This window comes from Ranitomeya imitator, chromosome 6 (assembly GCF_032444005.1).
Source record: "Ranitomeya imitator isolate aRanImi1 chromosome 6, aRanImi1.pri, whole genome shotgun sequence".
NCBI lineage: Eukaryota > Metazoa > Chordata > Amphibia > Anura > Dendrobatidae > Ranitomeya > Ranitomeya imitator.
Window position 1 is genome coordinate 9,571,274 of NC_091287.1, and position 18,500 is coordinate 9,589,773.

The window sequence follows — 18,500 nt, forward strand, 5'->3', positions numbered from 1 at the left end:
CTGCCCTCAGGTACAGGGACTCTGCCCCCCGGGGACTCTGCCCTCAGGTACAGGGGACTCTGCCCCCCGGGGACTCTGCCCTCAGGTACAGGGACCTGCCCCCCGGGGACTCTGCCCTCAGGTACAGGGGACTCTGCCCCCCGGGGACTCTGCCCTCAGGTATAGGGGACTCTGCCCCCCGGGGACTCTGCCCTCAGGTATAGGGGACTCTGCCCCCCGGGGACTCTGCCCTCAGGTATAGGGGACCTGCCCCCCGGGGACTCTGCCCTCAGGTATAGGGGACTCTGCCCCCCGGGGACTCTGCCCTCAGGTATAGGGGACCTGCCCCCCGGGGACTCTGCCCTCAGGTACAGGGACCTGCCCCCCGGGGACTCTGCCCTCAGGTACAGGGACCTGCCCCCCGGTGAGGACGCCATTAGGGCGCTGTCGGGGACGTGAGGGCAGAGTCCCAGGATTATCCTCTGTGGTAACATGGCACACATTACACATGGGCAGCAGCCGCCTTTACAGGCACTGAGCATTTCCTATGGAGGGTTGTTGGTGGGATATGTAACATGTATGAGGGTCTCTGCGGCATTTATCATTATCTGTCCAACTAGTAAGAATTCCTGGTCTCCGGGACCCTCATTTATTGTGTGATATTCCCTTGTGTCAATATTTAAAGGTGAAATAAATTATTTCATTTTATAGAAATCTACATTATTTGGATTTTTTCCTCCATTTTCTCTTGTACATGGGGGATTGGAGCGGTCAGATGTTTTTGGACGGTTCTGACTCTTTTGGACCTTTGATGTATAATGTGCACATGGCCTAAACTTCTTTGTTGTGCTGAACGCGCCATGTTGTGTCTTGTGGGGGGATTTGGCGGCTCCTGTTACTGGGGTCTTTCCTGTTCCTCCAGATCACTGTGGACGCGGTTTTCTTCCTTTGCTGCCGCCTCTATGTGATCATATTACCTCAGCTCTGCTGCAGGTTTAGGGCAGTTTTCCCTCATCCAACATGGCCGCCGCGGGGTCAGTCGCCTATGAGCGCGCACTCCCGGGTCCTGAGGTGACGGATATGACGGGTGGTGACGTCATGGCCGGGGGTCTCCCGGGCTCCGCCCCCTCAGTGTGGCCACGTGTTCCTCCGTCCAGGCCTCTCTCACCGCTTGTGCTCCGCCGTCCGGTCTCGGGCAGTGTTCTCACTGTGCGGCTTCTCCCGGTGTCCGGTGGAGCAGGTAATTCTCCCGGCAGCCGCACACAGTCTGTGCCCGGTGTTCTGTGAGGAGGAGGCTCCCGGGGTCGGTGCTCGGCCTCCACTGTACACAGAGCCCCGCACACCGGCCGTGTAAGAGGCCGCAGCCCCGGAGCTTCCCCGGTCTCACGTTCCTCCACAGACTCCGGGGGTTTATTGGGGTTTTCTGTGGTGAGAAGGAAAAAATCCAGGAAGAAAAATAATTCTACATCTATAACTGCACATTGTGCCGGCGTCAGTGTTCAGCCCCTCAGCACTTTATAGGACCCCCCAACTCTGCAGTCTATGGGGGTCTCTCCCCCAACTCTGCAGTCTATGGGGTCTGTCTCTCCTCCTAACTCTGCAGTCTATGGGGTCTGTCTCTCCTAACTCTGCAGTCTATGGGGGTCTCTCCCCCTAACTCTGCAGTCTATGGGGGTCTCTCCCCCTAACTCTGCAGTCTATGGGGGTCTGTCTCCTCCTAACTGCAGTCTATGGGGTCTGTCTCTCCCCCTAACTCTGCAGTCTATGGGGGTCTGTCTCTCCCCCCAACTCTGCAGTCTATGGGGGTCTCTCCTCCTAACTCTGCAGTCTATGGGGGTCTCTCCCCCTAACTCTGCAGTCTATGGGGTCTGTCTCTCCCCCTAACTCTGCAGTCTATGGGGGTCTGTCTCTCCCCCTAACTCTGCAGTCTATGGGGGTCTGTGTCTCCTCCTAACTCTGCAGTCTATGGGGGTCTCTCCCCCTAACTCTGCAGTCTATGGGGTCTGTCTCTCCTAACTCTGCAGTCTATGGGGTCTGTCTCTCCCCCTAACTCTGCAGTCTATGGGGTCTGTGTCTCCCCCTAACTCTGCAGTCTATGGGGTCTGTCTCTCCCCCTAACTCTGCAGTCTATGGGGGTCTGTCTCTCCTCCTAACTCTGCAGTCTATGGGGGTCTGTGTCTCCCCCTAACTCTGCAGTCTATGGGGTCTCTCCTAACTCTGCAGTCTATGGGGTCTCTCCTCCTAACTCTGCAGTCTATGGGGGTCTCTCCTCCTAACTCTGCAGTCTATGGGGGTCTCTCCTCCTAACTCTGCAGTCTATGGGGGTCTCTCCTCCTAACTCTGCAGTCTATGGGGATCTCTCCTCCTAACTCTGCAGTCTATGGGGGTCTGTGTCTCCCCCTAACTCTGCAGTCTATGGGGGTCTCTCCTCCTGACTCTGCAGTCTATGGGGGTCTGTCTCTCCCCCCAACTCTGCAGTCTATGGGGTCTGTCTCTCCCCCTAACTCTGCAGTCTATGGGGGTCTGTGTCTCCTCCTAACTCTGCAGTCTATGGGGGTCTCTCCTCCTAACTCTGCAGTCTATGGGGGTCTGTCTCTCCTCCTAACTCTGCAGTCTATGGGGGTCTCTCCTAACTCTGCAGTCTATGGGGGTCTGTCTCTCCTCCTAACTCTGCAGTCTATGGGGGTCTCTCCTCCTAACTCTGCAGTCTATGGGGGTCTCTCCTCCTAACTCTGCAGTCTATGGGGGTCTGTCTCTCCCCCTAACTCTGCAGTCTATGGGGTCTGTCTCTCCCCCTAACTCTGCAGTCTATGGGGGTCTGTCTCTCCTCCTAACTCTGCAGTCTATGGGGTCTGTCTCTCCCCCTAACTCTGCAGTCTATGGGGTCTGTCTCTCCCCCTAACTCTGCAGTCTATGGGGTCTGTGTCTCCCCCTAACTCTGCAGTCTATGGGGGTCTCTCCCCCTAACTCTGCAGTTTATGGGGTCTGTCTCTCCCCCTAACTCTGCAGTCTATGGGGGTCTGTCTCTCCTCCTAACTCTGCAGTCTATGGGGGTCTGTCTCTCCCCCTAACTCTGCAGTCTATGGGGTCTGTCTCTCCTCCTAACTCTGCAGTCTATGGGGTCTGTCTCTCCCCCTAACTCTGCAGTCTATGGGGTCTGTCTCTCCCCCTAACTCTGCAGTCTATGGGGTCTGTCTCTCCCCCTAACTCTGCAGTCTATGGGGTCTGTCTCTCCCCCTAACTCTGCAGTCTATGGGGTCTGTCTCTCCCCCTAACTCTGCAGTCTATGGGGTCTGTGTCTCCCCCTAACTCTGCAGTCTTTTGGGGTCTGTCTCCTCCTAACTGCAGTCTATGGGGTCTGTCTCTCCCCCTAACTCTGCAGTCTATGGGGGTCTGTCTCTCCTCCTTTCTCTGCAGTCTATGGGGGTCTGTGTCTCCTCCTAACTCTGCAGTCTATGGGGGTCTGTGTCTCCCCCTAACTCTGCAGTCTATGGGGTCTGTGTCTCCTCCTAACTCTGCAGTCTATGGGGTCTGTCTCTCCCCCTAACTCTGCAGTCTATGGGGTCTGTGTCTCCTCCTAACTCTGCAGTCTATGGGGTCTGTCTCTCCCCCTAACTCTGCAGTCTATGGGGGTCTCTCCCCCTAACTCTGCAGTCTATGGGGGTCTGTCTCTCCTCCTAACTCTGCAGTCTTTTGGGGTCTGTCTCTCCTCCTTTCTCTGCAGTCTATGGGGGTCTGTCTCTCCTAACTGCAGTCTATGGGGGTCTCTCCCCCTAACTCTGCAGTCTATGGGGGTCTGTCTCTCCTCCTAACTCTGCAGTCTTTTGGGGTCTGTCTCTCCTCCTAACTCTGCAGTCTTTTGGGGTCTGTCTCTCCTCCTTTCTCTGCAGTCTTTTGGGGTCTGTCTCTCCTTTCTCTGCAGTCTATGGGGTCTGTCTCTCCTTTCTCTGCAGTCTTTTGGGGTCTGTCTCTCCTCCTTTCTCTGCAGTCTTTTGGGGTCTGTCTCTCCTTTCTCTGCAGTCTTTTGGGGTCTGTCCTCCTTTCTCTGCAGTCTTTTGGGGTCTGTCTCTCCTTTCTCTGCAGTCTTTTGGGGTCTGTCTCTCCTTTCTCTGCAGTCTTTTGGAGTCTGTCTCTCCTCCTTTCTCTGCAGTCTTTTGGGGTCTGTCTCTCCTCCTTTCTCTGCACTCTTTTGGGGTCTGTCTCTCCCCCTTTCTCTGCACTCTTTTGGGGTCTCTCCTCCTTTCTCTGCAGTCTTTTGAGGTCTGTCTCTCCACCTTTCTCTGCAGTCTTTTGGGGTCTGTCTCTCCTTTCTCTGCAGTCTTTTGGGGTCTGTCTCCTCCTTTCTCTGCAGTCTTTTGGGGTCTGTCTCTCCACCTTTCTCTGCAGTCTTTTGGGGTCTGTCTCTCCACCTTTCTCTGCAGTCTTTTGCGGTCTGTCTCTCCTTTCTCTGCAGTCTTTTGGGGTCTGTCTCTCCTCCTTTCTCTGCACTCTTTTGGGGTCTGTCTCCTCCTTTCTCTGCACTCTTTTGGGGTCTGTCTCTCCACCTTTCTCTGCAGTCTTTTGGGGTCTGTCTCTCCTCCTTTCTCTGCACTCTTTTGGGGTCTGTCTCTCCTCCTTTCTCTGCACTCTTTTGGGGTCTGTCTCTCCTCCTTTCTCTGCACTCTTTTGGGGTCTGTCTCTCCCCCTTTGCAGCCTTTTGGGGTCTCTCCCCCTTTCTTCAGTCTTTTGGGGTCTCTCTCCCCCTTTCTCTGCAGTCTTTTGGGGTGTCTCTCCCCCTTTCTCTGCAGTCTTTTCGGGTCTGTCTCTCCACCTTTCTCTGCAGTCTTTTGGGGTCTGTCTCTCCCCCTTTGCAGCCTTTTGGGGTCTGTCTCTCCTCCTTTCTCTGCAGTCTTTTGGGGTGTCTCTCCCCCTTTCTCTGCAGTCTTTTAGGGTGTCTCTCCCCCTTTCTCTGCAGTCTTTTGGGGTGTCTCTCTCCCTTTCTCTGCAGTCTTTTGGGGTCTGTCTCCTCCTTTCTCTGCAGTCTTTTGGGGTGTCTCTCCCCCTTTCTCTGCAGTCTTTTGGGGTGTCTCTCCCCCTTTCTCTGCAGTCTTTTGGGGTGTCTCTCTCCCTTTCTCTGCAGTCTTTTGGGGTCTGTCTCCTCCTTTCTCTGCAGTCTTTTGGGGTGATTAATGTTTAAATGAATGTTTAAAAAAAATTGAACATTTATCTTTTTTTAACAAAAATTGTACTTCAGATCCAATTTGTGTTATTTTCCCAAGGGTAACAGGAGAAATTGGACCCCAAAAGTTGTGCAATTTGTTCTGAATACGCTGATACCCCATATGTGGGGGTAAACCACTGTTTGGGCGCACGGGAGAGCTCGGATGGGAAGGAGCACCATTTTACTTTTTCAATGCAGAATTGGCTGGAATTGAGATCGGACGCCATGTCGTGTTTGGAGAGCCCCTGATGTGCCTAAACAGTGGAAATCCCCCAATTATAACTGAAACCCTAATCCAAACACACCCCTAACCATAATTCCAACCCTAACCCCAACCGTAAACATAATCCAAACCCTAAATCCAACTTTAGCCCCAACTCTAATCCTAATGGGAAAATGGAAATAAATACTTTTATTTTATTATATTTCCCTAACTAAGGGGGTGATGAAGGGGGTTTGATTTACTATTTATAGCGGGTTTTTATGTTTGGCGGTGGTCACACGCTAAAAGACGCTTTTTTTGCAAAAAATAGTTTTTGCATCACCACATTTTGAGAGCTATAATTTATCCATATTTTGGCCCACAGGGTCATGTGAGATCTTGTTTTCTCTATCCCCATGATGGCACCACGGAGAGAAGGGTCCGCCCCCAGGGACAGGAAACCTACAGATGAAAAAGGGCGTACCTCTCTCCCACATCAGTTGGTTTCCTGTCCCTGACGGGGAACCTACAGCACGTACCTGAAGGATTCTTCGTGGGATTCCAGGGAGCTGGCCGGTCGGTTCCTGACAGGGGGCGCCCTGTCACGGCCGGTTGCAGCGGGTTTTCTCCCCCCTTTTATTCCGACCCTGAAGCACCACCGCTGGGGTCGGCGGGCCCTGTGGGTGAGTGTGCCAGGGGAAGGCAGTGAAGAGATTCCAGCCTGCCTTCCCCGTGAAAAAAAAAAAAGGGGGAGGAAGGAGGCAGGTGACGGCGGTCACCGATTCAGCCTCTGTACCGCTAGTCGGTACATGGAGGTAGCGGTGGCTATCTTTCCATGGCGGGCACAGGAACGCTAGAGCTGGTAGCGCCCCACAGCACCGCCGATCACCGCCGCCCAAACCGGAAGTGCGGGGGCAGGCGGAACGAGAAATCGCGCGCACAGGCGTCCCCAATAATACCTTCCCTATAGGACGCCTGTGCCGCGAAACCGGAAGTGACACGCGCGCCTGCGCAGATGGTCGCTTCTGCCGGCGGCAGATTCAACAGCGTTCCCTAAGGCGTAAGCGTGGAAATCCCCTCTTTGTTGGAAAACTACAGAGTGGAGCCACTATGAGTGGTAGAGAGGAGCAAGAGGCACAGGAATGTGCACAACTGTCACCTGAGCAATTACAGGTGCAGCGGCACCCGCGTTCACAGCACCAGCGGAAGGGAAATGCTTCGTCCCAGCAGCGCAGCAGCAGTGGTCGCTCAGGGTCACAACGCAGCCAAGTCTCTGGGAAATCTACACGACCGGCGACGAATCCAGTGGATGTAGTCCCGAGGCCAGAGACGGTATCTCTCATTCACAAGTGGTGAGTGATCTACGTGAAAGTAATAATGTAATACGAGATTATTTTTTCTTCTAGGGCAGACACTTTCTTAAAACACTCATGGGAAGCAGCAGGAGGTGGTCTAAAACCAGCCATCGCAGCCACTTGCACGGCCCGTGCTCTAATGGTATGGCTTGAACATTTGGATTCCCAGCTAAAGGGAAAAGTCTCAAGAGACACAATACAAAAGTCAGTGTCCATGATGAAAGGGGCAGCAGCTTTTCTGGCGGACGCTTCGGTGGACTCAGTGAGATTAGCAGCCAGGTCGGCCTCTTTTTCCAACGCAGCAAGACGTGCCCTGTGGCTAAAGTGCTGGCCGGGGTACTTGCAAACGAAGACCAAGTTATGCTCAATACCTTGCGAAGGGGAATTCCTGTTTGGATCAACATTAGATGACATCCTCGACAAAGCGGGGGATAAAAAGAAATCTTTCCCCGGGTTCCCTAACCAGTCATATAGACGTTCCTTTCGGAACAGAAAGTTTATGCGGAGAAGACCCCCAAAAGGAAATAAGGATGGATGGGAAGACAGAAGAAATAAAAATAGGGGCTTCTTGTTCAACAAACCCCCCCCTCCTGATAATAAAAAATCCCAATGAAGGTATTCCCCAGGTCGGAGGGAGACTAGCCGAGTTTCTTCCAGCCTGGGAGAGAATTTCAAACAGCCCCTGGATCTTAGGCATTATACGAGAAGGCCTCAAATTCAAATTTCGTGTCCCTCCCGGCAACTTCTTCAGGATAACGCCTCAAAAACAGTCACACGAACAGTCAGCTCTCCAGAAGGAAATTCTGAACCTAATCCAGAAAGGGGTATTGCAAGAAGTCCCATACCAGGAAAGAGGCACAGGTTTCTATTCTCCCCTCTTCCTCCGCAAGAAACCGGACGGATCATACAGAACGATCATCAATCTAAAAAAATTAAACAGTTTCCTAGAGTTACAACATTTCAAAATGGAGACAATAAAATCTTGCGTAAGAATACTCTTTCCCTTGTGTTTCATGACTGTTCTAGATTTACGAGACGCATATTACCATGTGCCCATCCACAGAGATTATCAAAAATATCTCAGACTGGCAGTGAATATCCAGGGGGAGGTAAAACACTTCCAATTCCGGGCTCTCCCCTTCGGGATAGCTATTGCTCCTCGGGTATTCACGAAAATAATGGCAGAAGTAATGGCCCACATACGGGAGCAGAACATCCTAATAGTTCCCTATCTGGACGACCTCCTTGTAGTAGGGAACTCATTCCAACATTGCGAACAACAGTTGAATCAGGTCATGACTTCACTGTCGAGTCTAGGGTGGCTGCTAAACATAGCCAAGTCCAAGATGGTGCCATCCCAGGTACAGATGTACTTAGGGATAGTCCTAGACTCGATCACGCAAACATGCTATCTTCCTCAGGAGAAGATTGAGAAAATGACACAGGCAGTGTTGCAGCTGACGGTATCCCCAGTCACTACCCTGAGGAAAGCAATGTCCCTGTTGGGCTCCATGACTGCCTGTATCCCAGCCGTACAGTGGGCACAATGTCATTCCCGGGATCTACAATGGGAGACTTTAGATTCAGGCATATCTCTGCACGGGAATTTAGACGAGCAGTTAAGTATATCACCAAACACAATACACTCCCTAGCATGGTGGGCGGACCCAGGGAATCTAACCAAAGGGGTTCCTTGGGCTCTACCGACAGAAAAAATTCTAACGACAGATGCAAGCCCCTGGGGCTGGGGAGCACACATAGACGATCAAGTGGCACAGGGGAATTGGAACAGAAGTCAAAAGCTAGACTCTTCCAACATGAAAGAACTGTTAGCGGTAAAGCTGGCCCTAACACATTTTCTATATCTCCTTCACGGGCATCATGTAAAAGTCTTCTCGGACAACCAAGTAGTGGTCGCATATCTAAACCACCAAAGGGGCACCAGGGGTCGAGCTCTGATGGAGGTAACCCAATCCATCTTCCACATAGCGGAACACAGTCTAAAGTCCTTGACAGCTCTCCACTTAAAGGGCTCAGAAAACCAGACTGCAGACTTCCTGAGCAGGACATGCTTAAAGCAGGGAGAGTGGGAGCTAAATCAGTTGGTCTTCGATCAAATCGTGAATCTCTGGGGTCTACCAGAAATAGACCTATTCGCGAACAGCCAAAACCACAAAGTGAAAACATTCTGCTCAATAGATCCCCGGGGGAACCCTGTAGCTCTAGACGCACTAACAATTCCTTGGAACTATCATCTCGCCTATGCGTTCCCTCCAATGTCGCTCATCCCCTTAGTGTTGAGGAAAATTCGGGAGGAGAGAGCTACAGTGATAGCGCCATTTTGGCCTCGCAGAATATGGTTTTCTTGGCTAAGAAACATGTCCATATCGAGTCCTTGGGTTCTACCAGACTCTCCAAAACTTCTGTCCCAGGGTCCAGTATTTCACCCCAATGTAAAAAATTTACACATGACAGCATGGCTTTTGAAAGGAGGTTGCTGAGGGATAAAGGGTTCTCTCCCAACTTGGTGTCCACTCTATTACAGAGTAGAAAACCCGTAACCACTAGAATATATGGGAAAGTGTGGAAAAAGTTTATGTCGGTATCAGGGGCAGACCCGTCCGGGGAAATCCCAATAGGGAAAATACTTGAGTTCTTACAGAAAGGTCTGGAAAGAGGTTTAGCTACAAGCACTCTAAAGGTCCAGGTGGCAGCCTTAGGAGCACTGTATAATTACGACTTGGCCAAAAATTGATGGGTCATGCGTTTCATTAAAGCCTCATCTAGATCCAGACCCATTCCCCTCCACAACTCGCCTCCATGGGATCTAAACCTTGTATTAAACGCTCTAACCAAACCTCCCTTTGAGCCCCTGACAGAAGTTCCTTTAAAGATCTTATCCCTAAAAACCACACTCTTAGTGGCCCTAACCTCGGCTCGTCGTGTCAGCGATATACAAGCGTTATCCTCATGTCCACCCTTTATTCAGATACTTGATGACAAAGTCATTCTTAAAACTGACCCGGCTTACCTCCCTAAAATATCGTCAGAGTTTCATAGAACGCAAGAAATTTCTTTGCCCTCCTTTTGTCCCAACCCTAAAAATGAGGGGGAAAGAACACTGCATACCCTAGACGTAAAAAGATGCCTGATCCAATATCTGTCAGCCACTAGGGAGTGCAGGAAGGATAGGGCTTTGTTTGTCTGCTTCCAGGGTCCACGGAAGGGACAAAAAGCATCGAAAGCCACGTTAGCAAGGTGGATAAGAGACGCCATCGCCCTATCCTACTCATCCTGCGGGACAGCCATCCCGGAGAATATAAAGGCTCATTCGACCAGAGCAGTGGCATCATCCTGGGCGGAGAGAGCTGGCGCTTCGATACAACAGATATGTAGAGCGGCCACTTGGTCTTCCCAGTCTACATTTTTCAAGCATTACCGCTTAGACTTGACCTCCTCTGATACTACCTTTGGGCGAAGGGTTCTAGAGGCAGTGGTCCCTCCCTAAGAGCTATCTATTCAAATCTCTCCGTGGTGCCATCATGGGGATAGAGAAAATGGTAGTTACCTGCCGATAACGGTATTTCTCTGATCCCATGATGGCACCCGTATATTCCCTCCCCTTTCACACACAGGTGTGCACTTGGTAATGTACCAGTAATTAGTTTTAGTCACGGTGCCTCTGTTAAGTTAAATTGGTTAAGTTTAATTTGTGTAAATATTGAGTTGCAGCTGAAGTTCTGTATAAGGCTCTGTAATCCAACTGATGTGGGAGAGAGGTACGCCCTTTTTCATCTGTAGGTTTCCTGTCCCTGGGGGCGGACCCCTCTCTCCGTGGTGCCATCATGGGATCAGAGAAATACCGTTATCGGCAGGTAACTACCATTTTTTGCCGGACGAGTTGATGTTTTTGTTGGTATCATTTTTGGGCACATTATATTTTTTGATCGCTTTTTATTCCGATTTTTGGGAGGCAGAATGAAGAAAAACCAATTTTATCAATTTTACCACACGCGGAATGGTATAAAGCAGTTTTATTCTTCGGGTCAGTACGATTACAGCGATACCTCATTTATATCTTCTTTTGTTTTGGCGCTTTTACACAATAAAAATTATTTTATATGAAAAAAAAATTGTTTTTGCATCGCTTTATTCTGAGAGCTATAACTTATTTTTCTGCTGCTGATGCTGTATGGTGGCTTTTTTTTTGCGGGACAAGATGACGTTTTCAGCGGCAGCATGTTTATTTATATCTGTCTTTTTGATCGCAGTTTATTGCACTTTTCGTTCGGCAATATGATGATAAAGCGTTGTTTTCTCTAGTCACCTTCCACGACGGCATACGGAGGTTGACTCTTTGCCCTAATGGGGAGCAGGAAATGGAGAGGTTAAAATGCCCTCCCTCTCACCAGTGTCTTTCCTGTTCCCCATGGGACAGGAGAGGTTTACTTCGTATGCAGTGGTGGCCGGTAACTGCTGCTTCTACAGGCTCTGGCCTAATGTAACTGGGTAGCATGGGGTCGTACCTTACCTCCCCCCCTTATGCTGCTCCCGCCGTGCCGCGGTGTCCTCGGGACCTGTTCCTAGCCTTCCCGCGCCCCCGTGAGGGCAAAGCAGGCTAGCGTTCCTATCCGGAGTCCTCCTGGAGCTCTCCGGTTTCCTCTCCTCCACATGCCGCTGGCGACCCGGAACTGATTGCTCGTGTCACTTCCGGTCTTTTCTGCGCTCCCTGGAGGCACTTCCGCCGGCGGTATCTCGTGCAGGACGGCGTCCTCCACCCTGGACCATGGAGGGGAGGAGGATTTTCGTAATCGCTGGGGGCAGGGACATGCCGTAGAGCATAAAACCTGCCAGAAAACGTTGCAGGCAGTGGCGTAGGAAGGGGGGGGGGCAGGCCGCCCCGGGCGGCACAATGCGGGGGGCGGGCATCTAGCCGTGCTGGCACAAGCATCTTTTCAGTCAGTGCAGGGCCAGGCACATCGGGGTTAAGAACGCAGCCAGCGTGACATTGTTTGTGGGCGGAGAGAGCACGTTCTCCTGCTCTGCTCTCTGCCCCTCGCTGGCTGCTGAACTTATCAGGACAGGCAGATTCCGGAGGAGCTCCTTGCCGCCCTGAGTGAGTGCGATGTATCGCTGTATTCTGACAGTCTGGGTGACCTGGGGCGGCCACAGCTGATATACTGTATATTATATACTTCAGCAGCCGCCCAGGCCCCCAGCACCTGTCCTGTATGTATATACTGTATCTGTGCAGCCTGTATGACAGTATATATAATATATATACCGGACAGGTGCTGGGGGCCTGGGCGGCTGCTGAAGTATATACACTGCACAGTACCATCACTCCCCTGTATATATACACCGCACTGTACCACTGCCCTGTATATATACACCGCACTGTACCACTACCCTGTATATATACACTGCACTGTACCACTGCCCTGTATATATACACTGCACAGTACCATCACTCCCCTGTATATATACACCGCACTGTACCACTGCCCTGTATATATACACCGCACTGTACCACTGCCCTGTATATATACACTGCACTGTACCACTGCCCTGTATATATACACCGCACTGTACCACTGCCCTGTATATATACACCGCACTGTACCACTGCCCTGTATATATACACTGCACTGTACCACTGCCCTGTATATATACACTGCACAGTACCATCACTTCCCTGTATATATACACCGCACTGTACCACTGCCCTGTATATATACACTGCACTGTACCACTGCCCTGTATATATACACTGCACAGTACCATCACTCCCCTGTATATATACACCGCACTGTACCACTGCCCTGTATATATACACCGCACTGTACCACTGCCCTGTATATATACACCGCACAGTACCATCACTTCCCTGTATATATACACCGCACTGTACCACTGCCCTGTATATATACACTGCACTGTACCACTGCCCTGTATATATACACTGCACAGTACCATCACTCCCCTGTATATATACACCGCACTGTACCACTGCCCTGTATATATACACCGCACTGTACCACTGCCCTGTATATATACACCGCACAGTACCATCACTTCCCTGTATATATACACCGCACTGTACCACTGCCCTGTATTATATACACCGCACTGTACCACTACCCTGTATATATACACCGCACTGTACCACTGCCCTGTATATATACACTGCACAGTACCATCACTCCCCTGTATATATACACTGCACTGTACCACTGCCCTGTATATATACACCGCACAGTACCACTGCCCTGTATATATACACTGCACAGTACCATCACTCCCCTGTATATATACACTGCACAGTACCATCACTCCCCTGTATATATACACCGCACTGTACCACTGCCCTGTATATATACACCGCACTGTACCACTGCCCTGTATATATACACTGCACAGTACCACTGCCCTGTATATATACACTGCACTGTACCACTGCCCTGTATATATACACTGCACTGTACCACTGCCCTGTATATATACACTGCACAGTACCACTGCCCTGTATATATACACTGCACAGTACCACTGCCCTGTATATATACACTGCACAGTACCACTGCCCTGTATATATACACTGCACAGTACCACTGCCCTGTATATATACACTGCACAGTACCACTGCCCTGTATATATACACTGCACAGTACCACTGCCCTGTATATATACACTGAACAGTACCACTGCCCTGTATATATACACTGCACAGTGCCACTGCCCTGTATATATACACTGCACAGTATATATACACTGCACAGTACCACTGCCCTGTATATATGCACTGCACAGTACCACTGCCCTGTATATATACACTGCACAGTACCACTGCCCTGTATATATACACTGCACAGTACCACTGCCCTGTATATATACACTGCACAGTATATATACACTGCACAGTACCACTGCCCTGTATATATACACTGCACAGTATATATACACTGCACAGTACCACTGCCCTGTATATATACACTGCACAGTGCCACTGCCCTGTATATATACACTGCACAGTATATATACACTGCACAGTACCACTGCCCTGTATATATACACTGCACAGTACCACTGCCCTGTATATATACACTGCACAGTACCACTGCCCTGTATATATACACTGCACAGTACCACTGCCCTGTATATATACACCGCACAGTACCACTGCCCTGTATATATACACTGCACAGTACCATCACTCCCCTGTATATATACACTGCACAGTACCTCTCCTCCTATCCTGTATATATACACTGCACAGTACCACTGCCCTGTATATATACACCGCACAGTACCACTCCCCTCTATATATACACCGCACAGTACCACTGCCTTGTATATATACACTGCACAGTACCATCACTCCCCTGTATATATACACTGCACAGTACCACTCCTCCTGTCCTGTATATATACACTGCACAGTACCTCTCCTCCTATCCTGTATATATACACTGCACAGTACCTCTCCTCCTATCCTGTATATATACACTGCACAGTACCAGTCCTCCTGTATATATACACTGCACAGTACCACTCCTCCTGTATATATACACTGCACAGTACCACTCCTCCTGTCCTGTATATATACACTGCACAGTACCACTCCTCCTGTCCTGTATATATACACTGCACAGTACCACTCCTCCTGTATATATACACTGCACAGTACCACTCCTCCTCTTCTGTATATATACACCGCACAGTACCACTCCTCCTGTCCTGTATATATACACCGCACAGTACCACTCCTCCTGTCCTGTATATATACACTGCACAGTACCTCTCCTCCTATCCTGTATATATACACTGCACAGTACCACTCCTCCTGTATATATACACTGCACAGTACCTCTCCTCCTATCCTGTATATATACACTGCACAGTACCACTCCTCCTGTCCTGTATATATACACTGCACAGTACCACTCCTCCTGTATATATACACTGCACAGTACCACTCCTCCTGTCCTGTATATATACACTGCACAGTACCACTCCTCCTGTCCTGTATATATACACTGCACAGTACCACTCCTATCCTGTATATATACACTGCACAGTACCTCTCCTCCTGTCCTGTATATATACACTGCACAGTACCACTCCTCCTGTCCTGTATATATACACTGCACAGTACCACTCCTCCTGTCCTGTATATATACACTGCACAGTACCACTCCTCCTGTCCTGTATATATACACTGCACAGTACCTCTCCTCCTGTCCTGTATATATACACTGCACAGTACCACTCCTCCTGTCCTGTATATATACACTGCACAGTACCACTCCTCCTGTCCTGTATATATACACTGCACAGTACCTCTCCTCCTATCCTGTATACATACACTGCACAGTACCTCTCCTCCTATCCTGTATATATACACTGCACAATACCACTCCTATCCTGTATATATACACTGCACAGTACCACTCCTCCTGTCCTGTATATATACACTGCACAGTACCTCTCCTCCTATCCTGTATACATACACTGCACAGTACCTCTCCTCCTATCCTGTATATATACACTGCACAGTACCTCTCCTCCTATTTTGTATATATACACTGCACAGTACCTCTCCTCCTGTCCTGTATATATACACTGCACAGTACCACTCCTCCTGTCCTGTATATATACACTGCACAGTACCACTCCTCCTATCCTGTATATATACACTGCACAGTACCTCTCCTCCTGTCCTGTATATATACACTGCACAGTACCACTCCTCCTATCCTGTATAGATACACTGCACAGTACCTCTCCTCCTGTCCTGTATATATACACTGCACAGTACCACTCCTTCTGTCCTGTATATATACACTGCACAGTACCACTCCTTCTGTCCTGTATATACACACTGCACAGTACCACTTCTCCTGTCCTGTATATATACACTGCACAGTACCACTCCTCCTGTATATATACACTGCACAGTACCACTCCTCCTGTATATATACACTGCACAGTACCACTCCTCCTGTTCTGTATATATACACCGCACAGTACCACTCCTCCTGTCCTATATATATACACCGCACAGTACCACTCCTCCTGTCCTGTATATATACACTGCGCAGTACCTCTCCTCCTATCCTGTATATATACACTGCACAGTACCTCTCCTCCTATCCTGTATATATACACTGCACAGTACCACTCCTATCCTGTATATATACACTGCACAGTACCACTCCTATCCTGTATATATACACTGCACAGTACCACTCCTCCTGTCCTGTATATATACACTGCACAGTACCTCTCCTCCTATCCTGTATATATACACTGCACCGTACCACTCCTATCCTGTATATATACACTGCACAGTACCACTCCTCCTATCCTGTATACATACACTGCACAGTACCTCTCCTCCTATCCTGTATATATACACTGCACAGTACCTCTCCTCCTATTTTGTATATATACACTGCACAGTACCTCTCCTCCTGTCCTGTATATATACACTGCACAGTACCACTCCTCCTGTCCTGTATATATACACTGCACAGTACCTCTCCTCCTGTCCTGTATATATACACTGCACAGTACCTCTCCTCCTGTCCTGTATATATACACTGCACAGTACCACTCCTCCTTTCCTGTATATTTACACTGCACAGTACCACTCCTCCTGTCCTGTATATATACACTGCACAGTACCACTCCTCCTGTCCTGTATATATACACTGCACAGTACCTCTCCTCCTATCCTGTATACATACACTGCACAGTACCTCTCCTCCTATCCTGTATATATACACTGCACAGTACCACTCCTATCCTGTATATATACACTGCACAGTACCACTCCTCCTGTCCTGTATATATATATACACTGCACAGTACCTCTCCTCCTATCCTGTATACATACACTGCACAGTACCTCTCCTCCTATCCTGTATACATACACTGCACAGTACCCTCTCCTCCTATCCTGTATATATACACTGCACAGTACCTCTCCTCCTATTTTGTATATATACACTGCACAGTACCTCTCCTCCTGTCCTGTATATATACACTGCACAGTACCACTCCTCCTGTCCTGTATATATACACTGCACAGTACCACTCCTATCCTGTATATATACACTGCACAGTACCTCTCCTCCTGTCCTGTGTATATATACACTGCACAGTACCACTCCTCCTGTATATATACACTGCACAGTACCTCTCCTCCTATCCTGTATATATACACTGCACAGTACCACTCCTATCCTGTATATATACACTGCACAGTACCGCTCCTCCTGTATATATACACTGCACAGTACCACTCCTATCCTGTATATATACACTGCACAGTACCGCTCCTCCTGTATATACACTGCACAGTACCACTCCTCCTGTCCTGTATATATACACTGCACAGTACCACTCCTCCTGTCCTGTAAATATACACTGCACAGTACCACTCCTCCTATCCTGTATATATACACTGCACAGTACCACTCCTCCTGTATATATACACTGCACAGTACCTCTCCTCCTATCCTGTATATATACACTGCACAGTACCACTCCTCCTGTCCTGTATATATACACTGCACAGTACCACTCCTCCTGTATATATACACTGCACAGTACCACTCCTCCTGTCCTGTATATATACACTGCACAGTACCACTCCTCCTGTCCTGTATATATACACTGCACAGTACCACTCCTATCCTGTATATATACACTGCACAGTACCTCTCCTCCTGTCCTGTATATATACACTGCACAGTACCACTCCTCCTGTCCTGTATATATACACTGCACAGTACCACTCCTCCTGTCCTGTATATATACACTGCACAGTACCACTCCTCCTGTCCTGTATATATACACTGCACAGTACCTCTCCTCCTGTCCTGTATATATACACTGCACAGTACCACTCCTCCTGTCCTGTATATATACACTGCACAGTACCACTCCTCCTGTCCTGTATATATACACTGCACAGTACCTCTCCTCCTATCCTGTATACATACACTGCACAGTACCTCTCCTCCTATCCTGTATATATACACTGCACAATACCACTCCTATCCTGTATATATACACTGCACAGTACCACTCCTCCTGTCCTGTATATATACACTGCACAGTACCTCTCCTCCTATCCTGTATACATACACTGCACAGTACCTCTCCTCCTATCCTGTATATATACACTGCACAGTACCTCTCCTCCTATTTTGTATATATACACTGCACAGTACCTCTCCTCCTGTCCTGTATATATACACTGCACAGTACCACTCCTCCTGTCCTGTATATATACACTGCACAGTACCACTCCTCCTATCCTGTATATATACACTGCACAGTACCTCTCCTCCTGTCCTGTATATATACACTGCACAGTACCACTCCTCCTATCCTGTATAGATACACTGCACAGTACCTCTCCTCCTGTCCTGTATATATACACTGCACAGTACCACTCCTTCTGTCCTGTATATACACACTGCACAGTACCACTTCTCCTGTCCTGTATATATACACTGCACAGTACCACTCCTTCTGTCCTGTATATATACACTGCACAGTACCACTCCTTCTGTCCTGTATATACACACTGCACAGTACCACTTCTCCTGTCCTGTATATATACACTGCACAGTACCACTCCTCCTGTATATATACACTGCACAGTACCACTCCTCCTGTATATATACACTGCACAGTACCACTCCTCCTGTTCTGTATATATACACCGCACAGTACCACTCCTCCTGTCCTA

General features: G+C 49.2%; 1 protein-coding gene across 3 annotated transcripts in view; it reads left to right on the plus strand.

Annotated features, from left to right (window-relative positions):
* Positions 1-18,500, plus strand: part of LOC138641608 (zinc finger protein 585A-like) — a 137,246-nt gene that overhangs the window by 55,722 nt on the left and 63,024 nt on the right. For 2 of the 3 annotated variants that reach the window (XM_069729120.1, XM_069729121.1), the window contains exon 1: positions 1,092-1,219. The exons of the other annotated variant lie outside the window; for it this stretch is intronic. The gene's annotated coding sequence lies outside the window, so the exon portion shown is untranslated. Of the gene's footprint in view, positions 1-1,091; positions 1,220-18,500 lie in introns of those variants that run through there. 3 annotated transcript variants of the gene reach the window in all.